Consider the following 18,015-nt stretch of genomic DNA (forward strand, 5'->3'; position numbering starts at 1 on the left):
AAACGTACTGTACAAAGTGCGAACGGCGACCTCACGCGGCTAGGCTATGATATGCAAATCAGTTGGTGCTGATTTAACGCCTTGGAACAACCGGGCACCTTGGCTTATGTTTTTCTATATTTTGTAACTGGATTTCCGTCGGCGACCTCGTATGCAAATAAAGATGAGATTATTATTCAGTACTTGGTTGCGGAGGCTCACATTTGACATGGATAGAGAGCTGGATAGTGTGGTTACGCTCTCCAATAAGTTTGGAGCCCACAGACTAAATATATATAACCAGTGGTGTGAGTAACCACTGATAAAAATAGCTGAAAACTGCTGGAAAAGGTGTAAAAAAGCTGAACTTTGGAAATCTCCTATACTTTTGTACACAGTAAGTGAGGGAAAAAAGCTGAAATCCAAAACAAAAAAAGCTGAAATCAGCTTTAAAGCTGAGATTTCACACCCCTGTATAACTCAATTTAAATCCAGCGTCAAAATGATCAAAATTGCCCAAAAAAATAGGTCATTGCGAACGTTGTTCCAAGGCATTCGTTCAGCACCAACTGATTTGCAAATTGTAGCTTAGCCGCGTGAAGTCCGAGCTGTTCCAGGTTCGCACAGTATGTGTGAATGCATAGCGCACGCGGCTGCTGCTTATTTTAGTGGCCGACCATCAATCATTGAACACTGCACTATCGTCGAAGGCTAGCTGTTCACTAAACTCCCTGTGATATGATTCATTCTGGCATGCTGTCTTTTTGGAGAAAACAATAAAAGAAGGTCATTTCCAAAGATGTGTCTAAAGACGCGTTCTGGAAATTTCCGTTTGTAGTCCGTTTTTAATTTGGCGAAGCCATGAATGGGTGCGCGCAAGCGTTGACATGACGCACACATGCGCGTGGTTGCTATAACTCGTCGGTTCAGTGCGTGACATCGCGTAGCTGCAATCGGCTGAATGAGAACATTTCCCGGATGCTGATTTCTGGCGCAATTCAAAACATGACTCGGCAACTTTTGAATTGAAAATCTTCTCGGAATACACAGCATTCACTGAGCTAAAACTTCATCAGATTAGTTGTTAAGCACCCTTCTTTAGATTTTGAGCACTTTTGTTGAGCACTCCAAACTAAAAAAATGCACAAATGACAAATGATATACTCGACTAGCTACCGTACTTTTAAGCAACCTCTCAATATTCTTTCAGAAAGAAAGGGCATTAGTTACTGCTGGATCTATTTGGGGCACAAACAGATCGCTTTGCCAGCTGACTGGCTCCCGGTCCAGAACATTATCGATACTACATGTAATTGTGGGAACCAGCATACCAAGCAAGAACAGGAATTAACACCTGGCAGCCAATAATTCACAATTGTAAAGTAATAATTCAATATAAAACATGGACCGATTTCGCGGTCGATGTCTCATTCAAGAGTGAATAACTTTTGTATTGCTAGAAAAATAGCAATTTAGAAAAGGAATCCATTTTTCGTGATGAAACCCGAGAATGGCACAGTTAGGCCCAAAAAAAAAAATATTTGGTCTCTGGTCAGACCACAGTTCCAGAATTGATGCGGCGACGCGGCTTTTTTTTTTTTTTTTTTAAGCTTGGATTGTACAGACAAGGTGGGGTACTATTTTGCTTTTTTGGTGTCCTCATGTACATTGGTGTCCTTCATAATGCTCTCGATCATTTGCCGTGGTGCAATTTCCCATTCCTTGGTGCTCTTTGGTAAAAAAAAATTGAGGAGGTGCGGCAATAGAGGGCGCTGTTAAAGCTACCGCGGAACATTTTGGAAAAAAAAAGATTGACGCGCATGATTAAAATCAACGCGCGCGCTGACCAGAGACCGACTTATTTTTTTTTTTGGCCTTCATGCATCTTTTTTTCACGATGTAGTTTAGACAGTACGGTAAGCAAGAAATTCAACAACAAAAAGTGGGTGCGCATCAAAAATATGTCACGTCTTTTGCCTACGGTGTAACTGAAATGCCACTTTCCTATAAAACATGCACTAGCACTAGGTACATGTAAATATTGGTACCAGTACATCGAGTATAATATTGTACATGTACATGTACACTGTACCGGTACCTTGATGGCATTTATTTATACTTAATGCCATAAACTATGCATAAAGTTTATCGAAATGTCAATCTCGGAGGTACATGTAAGAACCCATTAAGCATTTATACACATCCACCTGGCACATGGTCAAAAAAAAATTGGCAATGCAATTACTTCTAGATTAGATGTTAATTCTGCATGTACATCTATCAGTTATTGGACTTATGCAAGGAGGTTCTTGAAATCTTGGCTTTGCTCCAGCTTTGGCTGTACGCTTCAGCATCATGTTTTTAAGTCCCGAGTTGAGATCCTTTGGCTAAATGAAGCTCCACTTCTTCTTTTTTGCGGCCGTAATTTCAAAAACATCTCAAAGAATGTGAAGTCATAGTTTAGAGAATTTCCACTTTAAAGGGAATGTACAACATTTGCTTTCTCTTCAATTTTCAGAAATCAGTGGATTCGGAGGATAAGTATGTTATAGAAAATATCGCTACACTGGCTTGTTTCACGTTTTGGGCTTGTAGATGCTGGAATAACGAAGAAAACCATTCATGTTCTTGTAGTTTGATTCCCTGACCCCACTTAAGATGAAACGGAGCAATTTATAGACTTTGGGGGAATTGTAGGTCAGAGAATCAGTCTAGCAGGCTTGTACCATTTCACAGGTGTGTAATCAATCGCTAAGAAAATGCGGAATAACTAAATATGACATATTACGAGCAGTTTTTGGAGAAAACAAATCAGGTTTCTCCAACGCTGGTCGGCCGACCAGCGTTTGAAAAATATGTTTTTACTTGGAAATTTCAGCACACCAGGAGCCACGATTTTACAGGATGGTTTAGACTGTCATTCCCTAACAATCCAGTAAGGTATTTCGTGATAATTTGATCCTTTCGTTTTTTGATGTTTTGCAAATGTTGTATCTTCCCTTTAATATACAAACGTTTCAAAAACTTTTCAAAACTGAGTTTTACTTTTTAAAACCACCATTTCAACAAGTAGGCAGGCCTACATGCTGATCAGGAAAATTTGAAATGGCTCCAATATAGAAAATTAGGTAATTTATCAACTAACATTTTGAGTGTGTGATGGTGTTCACATTTACTTTAAAACCTTGTGTGCAATGTTCTGATGAACCAAAATTACTAGTTTTTTGCCTTCTGACCAAGTAACAGACTGCATGACTGACTGACTGATTGACTGAGTCACAGACTGACTGATTGACTAACAGACTAATTGACTGACCGATTGACTGATTGACTAACAGACTAATTGACTGACCGATTGACTGACTGACTGATTGACTAACAGACTAATTGACTGACTGACTCCCCGACTAACAGACTAATTGACTGACCGATTGACTGATTGACTGATTGACTAACAGACTAATTGACTGACCGATTGACTGATTGACTGATTGACTAACAGACTAATTGACTGACCGATTGACTGATTGACTGATTGACTAACAGACTCCCTGACTGACCGATTGACTGACTGACTGATTGACTAACAGACTAATTGACTGACCGATTGACTGATTGACTAACAGACTAATTGACTGACCGATTGACTGACTGACTGATTGACTAACAGACTAATTGACTGACCGATTGACTGATTGACTAACAGACTAATTGACTGACCGATTGACTGACTGACTGATTGACTAACAGACTAATTGACTGACCGATTGACTGATTGACTAACAGACTCCCTGACTGACCGATTGACTGACTGACTGATTGACTAACAGACTAATTGACTGACCGATTGACTGATTGACTAACAGACTAATTGACTGACCGATTGACTGACTGACTGATTGACTAACAGACTAATTGACTGACCGATTGACTGATTGACTGATTGACTAACAGACTAATTGACTGACCGATTGACTGACTGACTGATTGACTAACAGACTAATTGACTGACCGATTGACTGACTGACTCCCCGACTAACAGACTAATTGACTGACCGATTGACTGACTCCCCGATTGACCGATTGACTGACCGATTGACTGACTGACAAACACACTGGATAATTAGATTCCTAAATATTGGGACTTTCCAGTCCACAGTACACTAGACAATGCTAGTCATGTTCAATGCTAGTCATGCTTTAACTTTACAGCAAGATAGAGGCAGATATTTTTTGACAGTTGCGGTGTTATAGCCCCAGGAGGTGCTCCATACTTAAAGCTATAGTCCATCATTTGCAGCTATCCGGAAAGTAACTGGCGTAATTATTGTTGAAAAACGTTCCTGGTTGAAAGATACCGGTAGTAAGAGGCTAAACTCCCTGTGAAATTATCCTTTCTGGCAAGCTTTCATTTTGAAGAAATCAACAAAAGAAGGCCTTTCCAACGGTGCTTCTTAAGACGCACTGTAGGAAATTTAAATTAGTAGTTCGTTTTGTTATTCCGCGAAGTGCACACAACCATTGGCACTATGCACACGCGCGCGCGGTTGCTATAATTCATCGGATCAGTGTGCGATATCGTGTAGCTGCAATCGGCTCAGTGAGAACGTGTATCGGACGCTGAATTCAGGCCCAATTCAAAACATGATTCAGCAACTTTTGATTTGAAATTGAGATCCTCGAATGCTGTTTTCTCAGAATATAGGGGGCCTACAGCTGAAGCTGAGCTAAAACTTTATCAGGTAGATGTTCAGTACCCTTCTTTAGATTTTGAGCACTTTTGTTGCTTCAAAGGAACAAAATGCAGAGATTACAAATGATGGACTATACCTTTAACATGCACCCCACATGTACAGTGTCCGATGTATCTGACGTTTCTGTGATACAATGTATACATGTTGTAACCCAGCTGTGATGACACACTTGCTATGCACAACCATGCACACAGAGTTGGTGTCAAATTCAGCAGACGCCTAAAGTGCCTGGTGAAGGACTCTGCAAACTTGGACAGTCTGGGCACATACGTACATGCGGGTACGCAATGTGAACCTACATTGTAGGGAAGCAATTTCTAGGGCAGTGCATCGAAACCGGGTACCCAAGTACCCGATTGTTGATGTCAGGAACCGGTTCCAGATTATGGGATCGGGAACCTATAACCAACTTTATAAATTACAATGTACTTTATAGTCACTTCTCAGACAACGAATTTTAAAGAAAGGTTTTGAATGTCATTTGTGGGGATATTTTCAAAATGAAAACCAGGCAACACTGGAAAACAATTAAACAAAACATAAATTCCAAGTTTATGAGGCTCGCCAAAGTTGCAGTTTACACCGTAAAGCTCCCGATTAAGGATGTGACGTTCACAGGGTTTAAAACGAAAAGTTCTAAATCCTTTTACAAATTTTCAAAAAATGTTTAAATGAAACCCGAATTATAAAAAAGGGACCTACGCTCACCGCATGTAGTCTTCCTTTGAGTTGCATAGCACAAATAATTAACAATGTTTTTAAACCCATTTAATTTACAAAACCTTAAGAAGCACTACAATACTTGATTACATTTGGGACACACGTAGTTTAAAGTTTTTACGTTATCAATGACTGCCATTGTTGATTTATCATGTCAATCACACCCATCTGCAGACATAATGAGCAGGCATCATCCTTTGGGAATGGCTAAACGTTTAATCGGTTAAAACATTTGCTAAGCGTTTACAAAATTAAACGCAAAGTCACATCCTTACTCCCGATGTCGAGAAAAATTCAGACCAACTTCCGATACAACAAACTTAAAAAGTATTCAACACTAAAATGCATACTACTAGAACTACAATACTTCAAGAACTTTGTAACAAAACTAGACTACAAAGAAAAACGGAGAAATCATGAAAAAAAAACAGACCTCATTACTATCTGTGGGACAGTCCGTTCCTGACATCTTCCGGCAAGTGACGCTGCAACATTCATCCACACAATCACAAGACGATCTCAGCGTTCCGATCATTCTAATCACGGAGCCGCTCCGCCGAAGAAACTAAACAGTAACCCATCAAATGCTACTTCTATTCCACAGCACACATTACATGTCATACATGTACCATCAAGTAGAGTAACTGAGATGCAGTTGCACACACAGCTAAATCTCTGGTTTGTTTTTTCTTCTTCTACAGAGAAAACCCAAGGGAGGCGACCCCAGTACCCTCAGCACAGGAAGTCTTTAATTGCAGTGAGAGGTGTGTGACATTGGTAAATGGTTATCACAGATTGGGGTTTACACATGCATACCCTAAGGGGGAATTGAAATCGCTTGACTGGATCTTTCCTTGTAGTGTGTCCTTGCTTGCATGTTTGGGTGGAAACAAAGAACAAAGACTGATTTTTTTTTTTTTTTTAGATTTGAGTGCCAATATTATTTTAACGTCTTCAAATTTTGAAATGGTGAACTGTTAGTGTTAGCTACAATGTAACAAAATATGATTTGGTGAGGTTTTTTTAATCAAAATGCTTACATAGCGGGTACCCCAAGGGGAAATTTACATCATTTGAATGGGTCTTTCCTTGTAGTGTCCTTGTTTAGATGTTTGGGTGGAAACAAAGAACAAAGACTGATTTTTTTTTCAGATCTGAGAGCCAATATTATTTTAACGTCTTCAAATTGTGAAATGGTTCTGTTAGCTACAATGTAACACAATATGATTTGGTGGTTTTTTTTTATATACCGGGTACCCTGAGGGGAAATTTAAATCATTTGACTGGGTCTTCCCTTGTGTGTGCCCTTGCTTGGATGTTTGGGTGGAAACAAAGAACAAAGACTGATTTTTTTTTTCAGATCTGAGAGCCAATATTATTTTAACGTCTTCAAATTTTGAAATGGTTCTGTTAGCTACAATGGTGGGTTTTTTTTTAAATCAAAATGCTTACATACCAGGTACCCTGAGGGGAAATTTAAATCATTTGACTGGGTCTTTCCTTGTACATGCACCGGTAGTGTCCTTGTTTGCATGTTTGGGTGGAAACAAAGAACAAAGACTGATTTTTTTTATTTATTTTTTTAGATCTGAGTGCCAATATTATTCTGGCGTCTGCAAGTTTTGAAGCAGTTTCGTTTAGGCTCACAAAATATGATTTGGAGGGTTTTTTGTATCAAAATTCTTGAAATGCTCTTTATGCGTTGTTTACTGTCACTTTGTGTATTTTTGTTTGTCCGTGTTTAGGGTGTTTGTCTGCTACATGTATATTTACATTTGAGTAAAATGTAGATCTGCTAAAGAATATCCAGAAAATATTCTTTTTGCTCAAGGCTATGATTTGATGTTACTGTTTTACTAGTATAAAAGTTATTGAATGACACCTTTAACTGTAGTTGAAATAGGAAGCTTGGTTATTTAATTTAATGGAGATCTATGTTAACAAAAACCTATCTTCAAACAAAATTCATGTATTCAATATAAAATTTACCACAAAGATAAACTGACTTTGTGTAGTTATTCAATTCAATAAACATTTATTTCCACTCTGTGGAGGCATCATCCCAAAAAGCCGAAGCTTGTGGTGGATGTGCTGAACAATACAAGACATAAAAAGACAAACACCACTAATTATAGGACTTAGAAATAATAGCAACAGTTAAATATGTAACAGTTAAACAAAGTAGAACCAACGATAAACAACAATAAACAACATTTAAATAAGGGCTACTTAAATCAACTTAAATCGTAACAATGAATCAGGCACTCTGAGAATTAAGTAGGAATGTTTTTAGTTTATATTTGAATGTTACTTAAAGGGCAATTAGTTTATGGTGAAAGGTAGTTCCAGTTTCTTGGGTCCAGACAAAGAAATGGTATATTGAGAAAGAGTTGTTCTGACTTGAGGCATGTGCAAATTTAAGGACCTAGTATTATAACCATGTATGGATCTATTAAATTAAAAATGGTTGTGTAACGAGTCAGGTAGTTGATTGTTTGCAAATTTATACAGTTATAAACAATTCAAAAGTTGAACAAAGAACTGGAGTGGGATTTGAACCTGTGACCTCTGGAATGCCGTTCAGGTGCTCTACCAACTGAGCTATCAAGCCTTATAAAATGTTGGCGGTTCCCCATTTTCGCCAATCTCTTTGTTCAAGGGGTCCTGGCAAGAAGCCATAAACCAAAATGTTGGAATCCCCGTCTAAACTTTGTCAATTGATAACTGTTTGAAATAATAAAAACAAACTTTTGCAGTGAGTTGTTAATCTCATTCAAACTCAAAGAGCCACCCTACGTCCTGGCCCGTACTTACTGTTTACAATTTCATGGAGTGCGGGAAAATGTACATGTACTTGAATGCATTAATTTTGATTTATGGTCCGGAGAGATATTGCTTTTCCATTCAACAAATCCATCAAACGGAGGACGCAAAATCATTACTGTGATTAGAGTTTGGAAGAAGAAAGAAAAGGGTCGATGTACTTCCTACATGTATGTATGTTTGATCGAAGACAAGCAACGGACACAATGTCGATTATCTAAACACGGTACCGCTGACTCAGTGCAAGACATGATGAAGAACAAACAACCTCTCGCTGGTACCGGTACATGGGTAATGTTAACGATGATTGAAGCAAGCCCACGGCTGTCTTTACAAAGTTCACAAGTTTGGAGGAGAGGCGTTTTTAGGCTCAGTTGGGGTCGATCTCAACTCCCTCCCCCCCCCCCCCCCAACACCCCTAACTCTACTAGTTTAGTGGTTCTTTACAGTTGATCTTGTAACTTATATACTGGAAGCTCTAACTTAACAGCCATCAAACTTTTGAGAGAAAGCCCCAAATGGGCTCAAAAATGTGTTTAATACCACTTAGAGGGAATACGACATTTGATCTTGCTGTAATTTTTAGATGGATTTGGGGGATTAGTATTTTATAGCGAATACCGTAATGTTACGCTGACTTGTTTGAAGTTTCGTGCTCATAGATGCTGGAAAGACCAAGAAAAACAATCGTGTTCTTGTACATGTAGTCACGTTCCCTGACCCCACATGTAACAGAGCAATTTATTGACGTACCGTTAGGGGAATTCTAAGGTCAGGGAACCAGTCTAGCTGGCTTGTACCCAATTCATAAATGTGTAGTGACACAATCAATTGCAAAAAACTTGTGGACTTACAAAATGTGAACGAAGGCAGGAGAACATGTATACATGTACATGTATCTGCAGAACCAACATTTTTCAAAGTTTACCTCATGGTTTCGTTATTTAAAAAATAGTCAGACGGAATTTTTTTTGGAACATACTGTACTGTAGCCCACTTTATCAGTTTATGGACACTTAATGTCCACTGCATGTAACAATCTACATACCGACCTAAAAATCAATCACATTTGCTGCTAATGGAAGTGCGTAAGGGAAACGCCTGATTAAAACTAATCAAACGCCAATTAGCAAACATTTGCCGATGCATTCAGAAGAGAAAATATAATTAACCAGAGACAAACCGTTACGCAAAAGCAAGAAAAATCAATTATAAATTGTGGGTGACGTGGGCACAAAACACGAGTGGTACTCAAAAGCAAGCACTGAACTTTTTGCTAAATTTATGTATTTCACCCATTTTTTCCCACATCATAAGCAACACTCAGCAGAATAAGCCAGTTCTGAGCATTTGACTATTTTTTTTGTCTTTTTCAGGTTTTTTTGTCGTATGCGAGCAAAATCAAAAATTGAAGAAATTGTCTTGTGCTGTAGTAAGCACAAAATTTCAAAAAGTTTGGACAGTGAAGTGTTTCTGTGTTCTGGTATGTCCATCATCTTTTTGATTGCATGAAAAATTGCAAAATGCAGATTTGGTTACCGCATCCTCAGGCCTTCATTACAGGTACATCTGCCAGTGGTGCACTCAATGGGGGCTTAGGCCCCCCCCCCCCTCCTTCCCAAAGAAGTTGTCAATATTTTATTTTTTTGGGAGGGTCCATTTTCGTAAATCCCACAATTTGACCGTGATGATATATGGCCTATTTTCGAGTAGACTAATGGTGTAAATGGCGCCACCAACTTCAAAATAGCCCCCACCCCTCAAAAAGCAAAAACAAACACATATTTTGTGTGCCAAAATTTTTTTTTTTAATTCAACCTTCTAAAAGAAAAATTTACAACAATATTTGTCAACCCCCCCTCCCCCCCCCCCCCCCCCCGATGCGGCACTGGTACCGGTATCTGCCACATTTATCCCAACGAAAACATTTTTTTCGAATCTCATTATGCACATGCTCAGCTGGAATATCAATTTGGCATACACTTGACGCAGTACTGTACTCTGCATTTTCAATAAACCAATTTTAAAAAAAGCAACATTCAAACCATGTCAGTGCAACTTTAAGGCTAAGGCCAAAAAAAAGTATCTGGTTTCTGGTATGGAGCTTGCCCCAATTTAAGTGGTGCGGCGACGCTGCTTTTTTTTTGTTTTTTTACTTTTTTTTCCTTCAAATGTCGGTTGATGACTGCAAATGCTGCCCGACTCAATTTAGTGCAAAATGTACTGGAGCCCAGAGAGGCCACATAAAGCTTATACTAGATTGTAAGCCCATCTAAAAACATGTTAAAATTGTGCAGCAGCAGGATTCCAGTCAAACCAGTGAGTTTGGCGGTTTCGAGACATCATGTTACATTGAAAAAAAAAAATTTAAATTTTGCCGACACGCATGGCTACGGCGACGCGCTGGCAGACCAGAAACCGGAGACTTTTTTTTTTGGGCCTAATGAGAAAAATGGCCTTTAGTGTGACCAAGGCCACGAGATCATAGTAAATATTTCAGCAGTTTCCCAAACCAGGGATGAAAAAGCAATCATGGGCCCAGATGAAAGGACTGAGTGTTTGTAATCATTTTACAGGTCAATGTGTGCGTAAGCACTGGGGGGGGGGGGGGGTCACATATATTGTACATGATCCCTATCCTTGCATGTACATCCTTCAGGTATGATATAACATAATATAACTGATGTTATTTTTTCCTTTTTTAGTTAGAAAATGGAGAGGGAGTTTCAATTCAATTTTTATAAAGTTTTATTAAAGGGAACGTACAGCATCTGCTTTTGCTTCAATTTTCAGAAATTTGGAGGATTAGTATGTTATAGAAAATATATTGTTAAACTGACTTGCTTCACGTTTAGGGCTTATAGGGCTGGCAAAACCAAGAAAACCTATCATGTTTTTGTAGTCTGGTTCCCTAGCTGACCCCACTTATACACTTTGGGGAATTGTAAGGTCAGCGAATCAGTCTAGCTGGCTTGTACATTTGTACCCCTTCACAGATGTGTAATCAATTGCAAAGAAAAGTCAGAATAACTAAAATATGAAAAATTAAGAACAGTTTTTGAAAAAAAGCCAGTTTTCTCCAACGCTAGTCGGACGACCAGCGTTGGAAAAATACAATACATCCAATACAATACATCCATCACAGCTTTGAAGGCTTACCTACTAGCTACTGTGCGCGGCGCTATGGAATCTTTGCCTACTACAATGGCGACGCTGACTTTCTGGTACCCGGATGTAGGCCGGGTCATCTGTGTCAGTGAGACAGCCTACATACATGTAGCACTACATTATTATCATAAGAAAGTACCTCACCTCAAGAAATTGATCCCAGGCATCCCACGGCGCTCTAGAATAAAGACAGCCCTCCTCTTGACTCATCCTGAAACACACTACTTTGACTTCAACAAATTGAAGTTACAACTAAAAGGCTCTTCTTTGTCAATAAAAACCAAGTTTGAAGTGGAGTACAGTAGTACTGAGCTGTTCACAGAATAGTAGGATGTTTCCGAGTGGCAACGGGCTGGAAATGACTTTTGTGGGTACAACTGTGTGGGTGTCTCAGAAGCTGCACATGGTCAGAAGTTGTCGAAATCAGGGACGATTTGCTTTGATGAATTCCTAGTTTTGTAAAGGTGTGAGAGTTTCAGAAGCTGTACATGGTCAGAAGTTGTCGAAATCTGGGACGATTTGCTTTGATGAATTCCTAGTTTTGTAGAGGTGTGGGTGTTTCAGAAGCTGTACATTGTCAGAAGTTGTCGAAATCTGGCATGGTTGGGCTTTGATGAATTCCAATCCGAGTACTAATGCAGCATGACAATATCCATCAAGGTTTGTGTTGTACATCCATTAGTATAATGATGTTTTTGCAAGTAAAAATGCCCATGACATCTTCCTACGTGTAGTTTGTTTGTTTGATCTCCTTCAGGAAATGAACACGTCAAAAGTCTTCAGGAACTGCAACGGCGGCTTTTAGAAAATTAATTTCCAAAACGCTGCAAAGAGATGTGTACAATTACAACAATCACTCCAAATACTACCGTTTGAATGCTTCTTCTTGTATGCTTAACCATAACCTTCCCAAATCCTCAAAAATCCTCTTTGCAAAACGGAGGATTTTGCAGGATTGAGGCTTCATGGCAAAAGTGTGAGGCTGATTTGGGAGGATGCACTGTGTCAAGGTCTTAGGCCGGACCTAGTGTAGTTTATGCTCAGCCGTGCATAGATTTAGGCCTATATTATACTTGAAATCCTCCGCACTGCTCCAGGATGTCACTGGCTCTACCTCAACATATTGACAGTTATTGCCGGAGGATCTTGCAGGATTGAGGCAGTGGTCACCCCTCCAAGGACCACATTCAAGAAATAATGTAGCATTTTGCAGGATTGAGGCTGTAGCTATTTTTGCATCAAGGGAGTTGGAGGATTTCGCAGCACTGAAGTTACATCCTCGCAAAAAAGACTAGTGAATCACCAAGACAAATTGCTGTCTGCCCTTTTGAAAGTCAGAAAATACAGAACTGGTATTGGTACATTGCAAAGAACTTAAACAACTGTTAGATATAAGATCTGCAATAGGTCCATAAGGCATGAGTTCAATGGATTCCGTGCGTAATCAGTAGAGGGCGCTGTGTGACCACTTTCTTTTTGGCACCAGTTCCGTGGGGGGCACTCACGCATGCGCGTGATGGTTGCCGTGTATGGCGCAAAGTATGCGTGACTTATTTTATTCTGAATCTTCACAAACCACAGCATGTTCAAATGAGCGTTCAAAATGGCCCTCCCAGTGGTCTCCCCCAACTCTCCCTTTCTTACCGTTGAGGGGGTACTTGTGCACGAAGCCCATAATACAGATCACCAAAGATGCTAGAAAAATCCACTGTCATTTGAATACCTTTCCTTAACTTTGTGGTATTCTGTCAAAGTCCAAACAATTTGCAATGGACCAGAATTATCCAAACAGCTCGACCTCCTTGGGGAAAAAATGCAGATCCTCACAAATGCTCCTTCTGTTTTCATCAACAGATCCTCACAGATGCTCCTACTGCTCGGATCAAAAGAATATTCTCAACTCCAAGACCAAATTTGCAACAAACTTGTGACAAATCCACTTGTCAGAAGGCTTTGATCTCCACAGATTTGCAGAATCTTTGCAGAGAAGTTCCAGAGCATTTTCAATGCAAGATGCTGTGTTTAGTGTCCAAGTATTTAGTAAACCAAGCAGTGACGAAGGTTACTCTAGATGATGCACTCTGTACAGGGCACAGAACTCAGTCAAAGAACATTTGAGATCAACTGAAAATGATGAAAACCAGCCTTGCAAAGACAGCTGATGTCTTAACACTCTGCAGGCCGCGCGTGTGAGAGAGATACATTTTGAATTCCAGCTTTGCATGCGGCGTTCCTCCTTTGCCTCTGAACTTGATGTATAATCGGAACTCAGTTTACCAGCACCAAAATCCCCAATTCTGGCTTGAATTTCAGCTTTTTGTTTTTAACAGACGTTCTCCTTTGCCGTTAAACTTGACGCAATCGAGATACACTTTAGCAAAACCAAAATCCATAATTCGCCTCTTCACAAGAGGTCTCGATGTCACTAGACCAACTTCTTGAAGATGGGATGGCATCGTCACATGCTCTTTAGACCAAATGTTAGACGGACAGTTGCATCCGACCCAGCAGGGTTGAGGAGACAGTAAAAACAGCTCCCACTGTTAACACACGAAGTTGGCTACGAGGGGATAATTGCCTTATGTCATGATGCCATTTTGCGATGGAAGAAGTAAAACAGCACTCAAGCATGAACAGGAGAACAGCTTTCTTGCGGGGAAACAGTGGGGTGTAGTACGACATGCATCTTGAACCGACTGGGAATTCACATGGGGAGGACGGCTGAGTGATAGCAACAGATTTCGGGTTGCTGTTCAGATTCGGACGATAAGATCTGACAGATATAACATGAGCGGATGTTGAGAAAAGACATCTATCAAGACAAGTGTGTACCCGGTACATGTTATGACATCACTGACTACGGGCTTAATTGCGTTAATTAGATCGAATCAAGACAGCGTTGATTGTTGTTTGTGTACTCATTAATTAATTTTTCACTTGCAAGTGACAGCGGTACTGTTGAACCGTGTCAGAAATAAACTGTATTTCAATATCATCACTGTTTTGACGAAGTACAAAGCTGTCCGAAACCGAGATTTTAAGCAATCTGAGATTTTTGAATATTCTAACATTTTATGATGTCCACAAAAATGATGACCAAATTTTGAGACACAAAGTTACATAGTTCGTTAATTACACTAATAACATAAAGTAATGTAAGTGCTACACACTCAGTTTTTCATTTTGACAAAGTGACGAATCTCTATTTGTCACTTTAGTCTCATTCATTTTACATGTGTGCTATACGTAGCCTCCACGATTTGTGTTTTGACGATTTGACGAATTTGCATTCTAAAATGTATACGCGCGCGCTGTGTGCAAACATACGATAAATTTTTGTGACGAAGTACAATTTGCATTTTGACAAAGTGACGAATATCTTCAGTTCAGTGATTAATGTCTTGAAATGATTTTATTAAAACACATTTTTGGGGGGCTATTTAACTACTAAGCTATCGCAAGTTATCCAGTTTGTATTTGTATAGAATTTGCTACAGTGTGCAAATAAAAAAAGTCTGACAGTTGAAACCAATGCATTAAGTTGTGAGTCTCTTTTGTGCATGTCAAAGTGCCTAAAAATGTATCGAAAATTACCGTGGAATTGCCCACCTTCCAATTTCCATGAAAACGACGAGTTATAAAAAGATTCATCTCCTTCAAAGTCTCAAGGAACTTGAGGAAAAAAATAATTAATTCCGTGGACGAAGAAAACACCTGATGCCTACTCTGTCCTTATCTCGAAGATGAAATCTGCACAACTAAGGATGCAAGAATATCTGCATTTTCTTAGTTTCCTTTCAATCATTAACGCTAATTCCTCTCGGTAGGATTACATGTGTTCTTAGAAAAAGCCTTACAATTTCATACATGAATGCACTTGAAAGTGCATCCTTATATACTGGTATTCTTGTTTATGAGATGCAAGGGATCACATACAATTTTTACAACAGACGTTATGAAGGGAACGAACCTTGGAGGACACTCAAAATTTCTCGCAACTCGGTATTTCTGACAAAATATCTATCCCACAACACATGCCCAACTGGGAAGCAATCTTTTTCTTTAATTAACCCTCCTATGCAAACATACATTCTGAGCCAAGTGGTCCTTGCAGTCAAAATCAATCAAGTGACTGTTTTCAAACCTTCAGAATTCCCAGCCCACATAAAGCAGGATTGACTGCCTTGGACTGCTTTTATAAGTAACTTGATACAGCTATGTTTTGACTCCAAGTGAGTGATAAACAGTTGTGACCATAATTTGCCTGCTATGTCTGTTGACCCAGTTGGACTAGACAAGGTACTTGCTTGACATATGACCTGACTGCTGGGACTTTTTGAGCCCCAGCGTGAATAACGAATGCCACGTGATGCGAGTTCAACCAATCAAAAGACAAGGATCTGTATATCAGTTATATAATATCTACAGTGCACTTATGCAGTGCGCACCACATAACTCCGCATACTGTCAATATGGCATTAAAATGATGCCTCATTAGGGTTCTACCCAACTGCTATTCAATTAACTCCAATTAGGCCTATAAGTGTGCAGTGTTTGATCAAGTAACGGCTCCGGAACTATCAGAAATGGCCTTGGGTTTACACAGCAAAACCTTTTTGCCATCAACCGGGGATGACACCCCTCCCCCTTCCCCCATTCATGCCATTGAACATATAGGCGGAGAGGTTAGGTCATAAGAATGATTGATAGAATACGAGTGGGCGTTGTATGAAATATTAAAGGTACATAGGAACACTGTGATTATCAAAAAAATGAACCTTTACATAATAAAGGTAGAGAAAGGTTGAGATTTTATGCCAATAGAGTTTTGGTTTGATTGTTAGTTTCTTCTTGTTTTATATCTCAATGTATTTTGGATAAGAGTGGAAGAAGGTAGGACAATTTGTAGCTTTTCTTCTTAGTGTAATTTTTTTTTTTTTTAACCCGAGATGAATGAAACTAAAATATTGTTACGAAATTAAACTGGCAATTACAGACCTGAGCATGTTTTGAGAGAATGAGCCCTTTTGGGCTCAAAAATGTATTGAGTTGGAATTTAGTATCATTCCAAAGTAAAATAGGAACATCTACACATATGCTACTTAGAAATTCGCTGTTTTCATGTAATCAACGCTAAGAAATCCAGGTACAATATTTTGGTCCTCAAAAATCGAGCCGTTGGAGATCTACATGTAGTTATCATTCCCAATGTGCACTTTTCAATTAAAAGAATTTCGCTCAACAAATACGCAAAAGCACGTTCTGTTTTGCTAAACAACAACCTGCCCCCAATTTTCCTCAATTAATAAAATCTCCAAAAAACATCGCTGCTTATATTTCCAATACCACCCTGAAGACAGAACAAGACCTACCCTCAAAACAAACAACCCCGTCCAAAAACACCGACGGGGCCTCTGAACTTGTAAGAGTGCCCATTTTTTTTTAATGAATTCAATTTCCTGGAAGACAAAAGGTATGCTTTGATAACACACAGGACATCGGAGGCAGAGGAAACGTGTAATTGGAACAATTTCCTCCCGAAAGGGATTATTTAATTACAAATGACAAATTAAGGACTGCCGGGGGACGGGAATGTGGGGGGAAAAGTCTTGACTTGATCCCAAACTGTCTCTTGAAAAAGGTCATTGCACATCTTGCTTTGGGCTTTTTTTTTGTTTTTTGTTTTTAGAAAAAGGAGTCCTTCTTTATTGCATCTGTTAACCGTCTAGATAACAAGCTTTCACGAGCCGGTTCTTAAATTCCCTCGACATTTCTACAAGGACGATTTCCAAGAATGGGAATAATTAAATTCTCTACAGGTTTCGGGGGAAAACATCACTGAAAACGACAAGATGTACCGAGAAATTGGTACCGGTATAAATGGACATCCTGTTTTGGGGTAGTGTCTTTTGGTTTTGGTTGTTATTAGCTGCGGGATAGCAGCTCAACAAATCATCATGTATCCGTTATCGTAAGTCCGTTAGTTAGTTAGTAACAAACGTTGACATTGTATTGCTCCTACATATTTTGACCGATTTCAACCAAACTTTGTCAAAAGTATCAGTAGCCAAGCCCACGCATGTCACATGACCAAAATGGGTCAAAGGTCATTATGGGGTCACTCGGGTCAACAACCTGATTTTTTTAACTAAAAAACTACCCCTTCCAGAAATTACATGGAACAATCACCTGACTCATGCATGAACACAAATTCGTTGGCCAGCATCTTCCGAGATCCGATCGAGCTTGTTTGTTTGTTTGTTTGTTGGGGTATTTGTTTGTTTGTCTTGCCCTAAGGCTACGTTTTAATTTTGTTCGCCTAATGCAGCTGATCCTGATCCCTGGAAGTAAAGACTACAGACATGCAGGACGTATCTATTTAGGGAATAACAGCGGATGCCGAGCCGAAGGCAAGGTCCATTAACAGCGACCTTCCACCAACCCAGTCATTATCACACAGTGAAGACCAGGACCTCACACTGTTATTCTCATTCATAAATACCTTTTTAACGAAATAAACAGTTAAAATGCTCCGAATTTGTGACCTTTCTTTTGGCGATATTTCCAGACT

Source organism: Patiria miniata, unplaced genomic scaffold (assembly GCF_015706575.1).
Source record: "Patiria miniata isolate m_02_andy unplaced genomic scaffold, ASM1570657v1 HiC_scaffold_9, whole genome shotgun sequence".
In the NCBI taxonomy this organism is placed as follows: Eukaryota; Metazoa; Echinodermata; class Asteroidea; order Valvatida; family Asterinidae; genus Patiria; species Patiria miniata.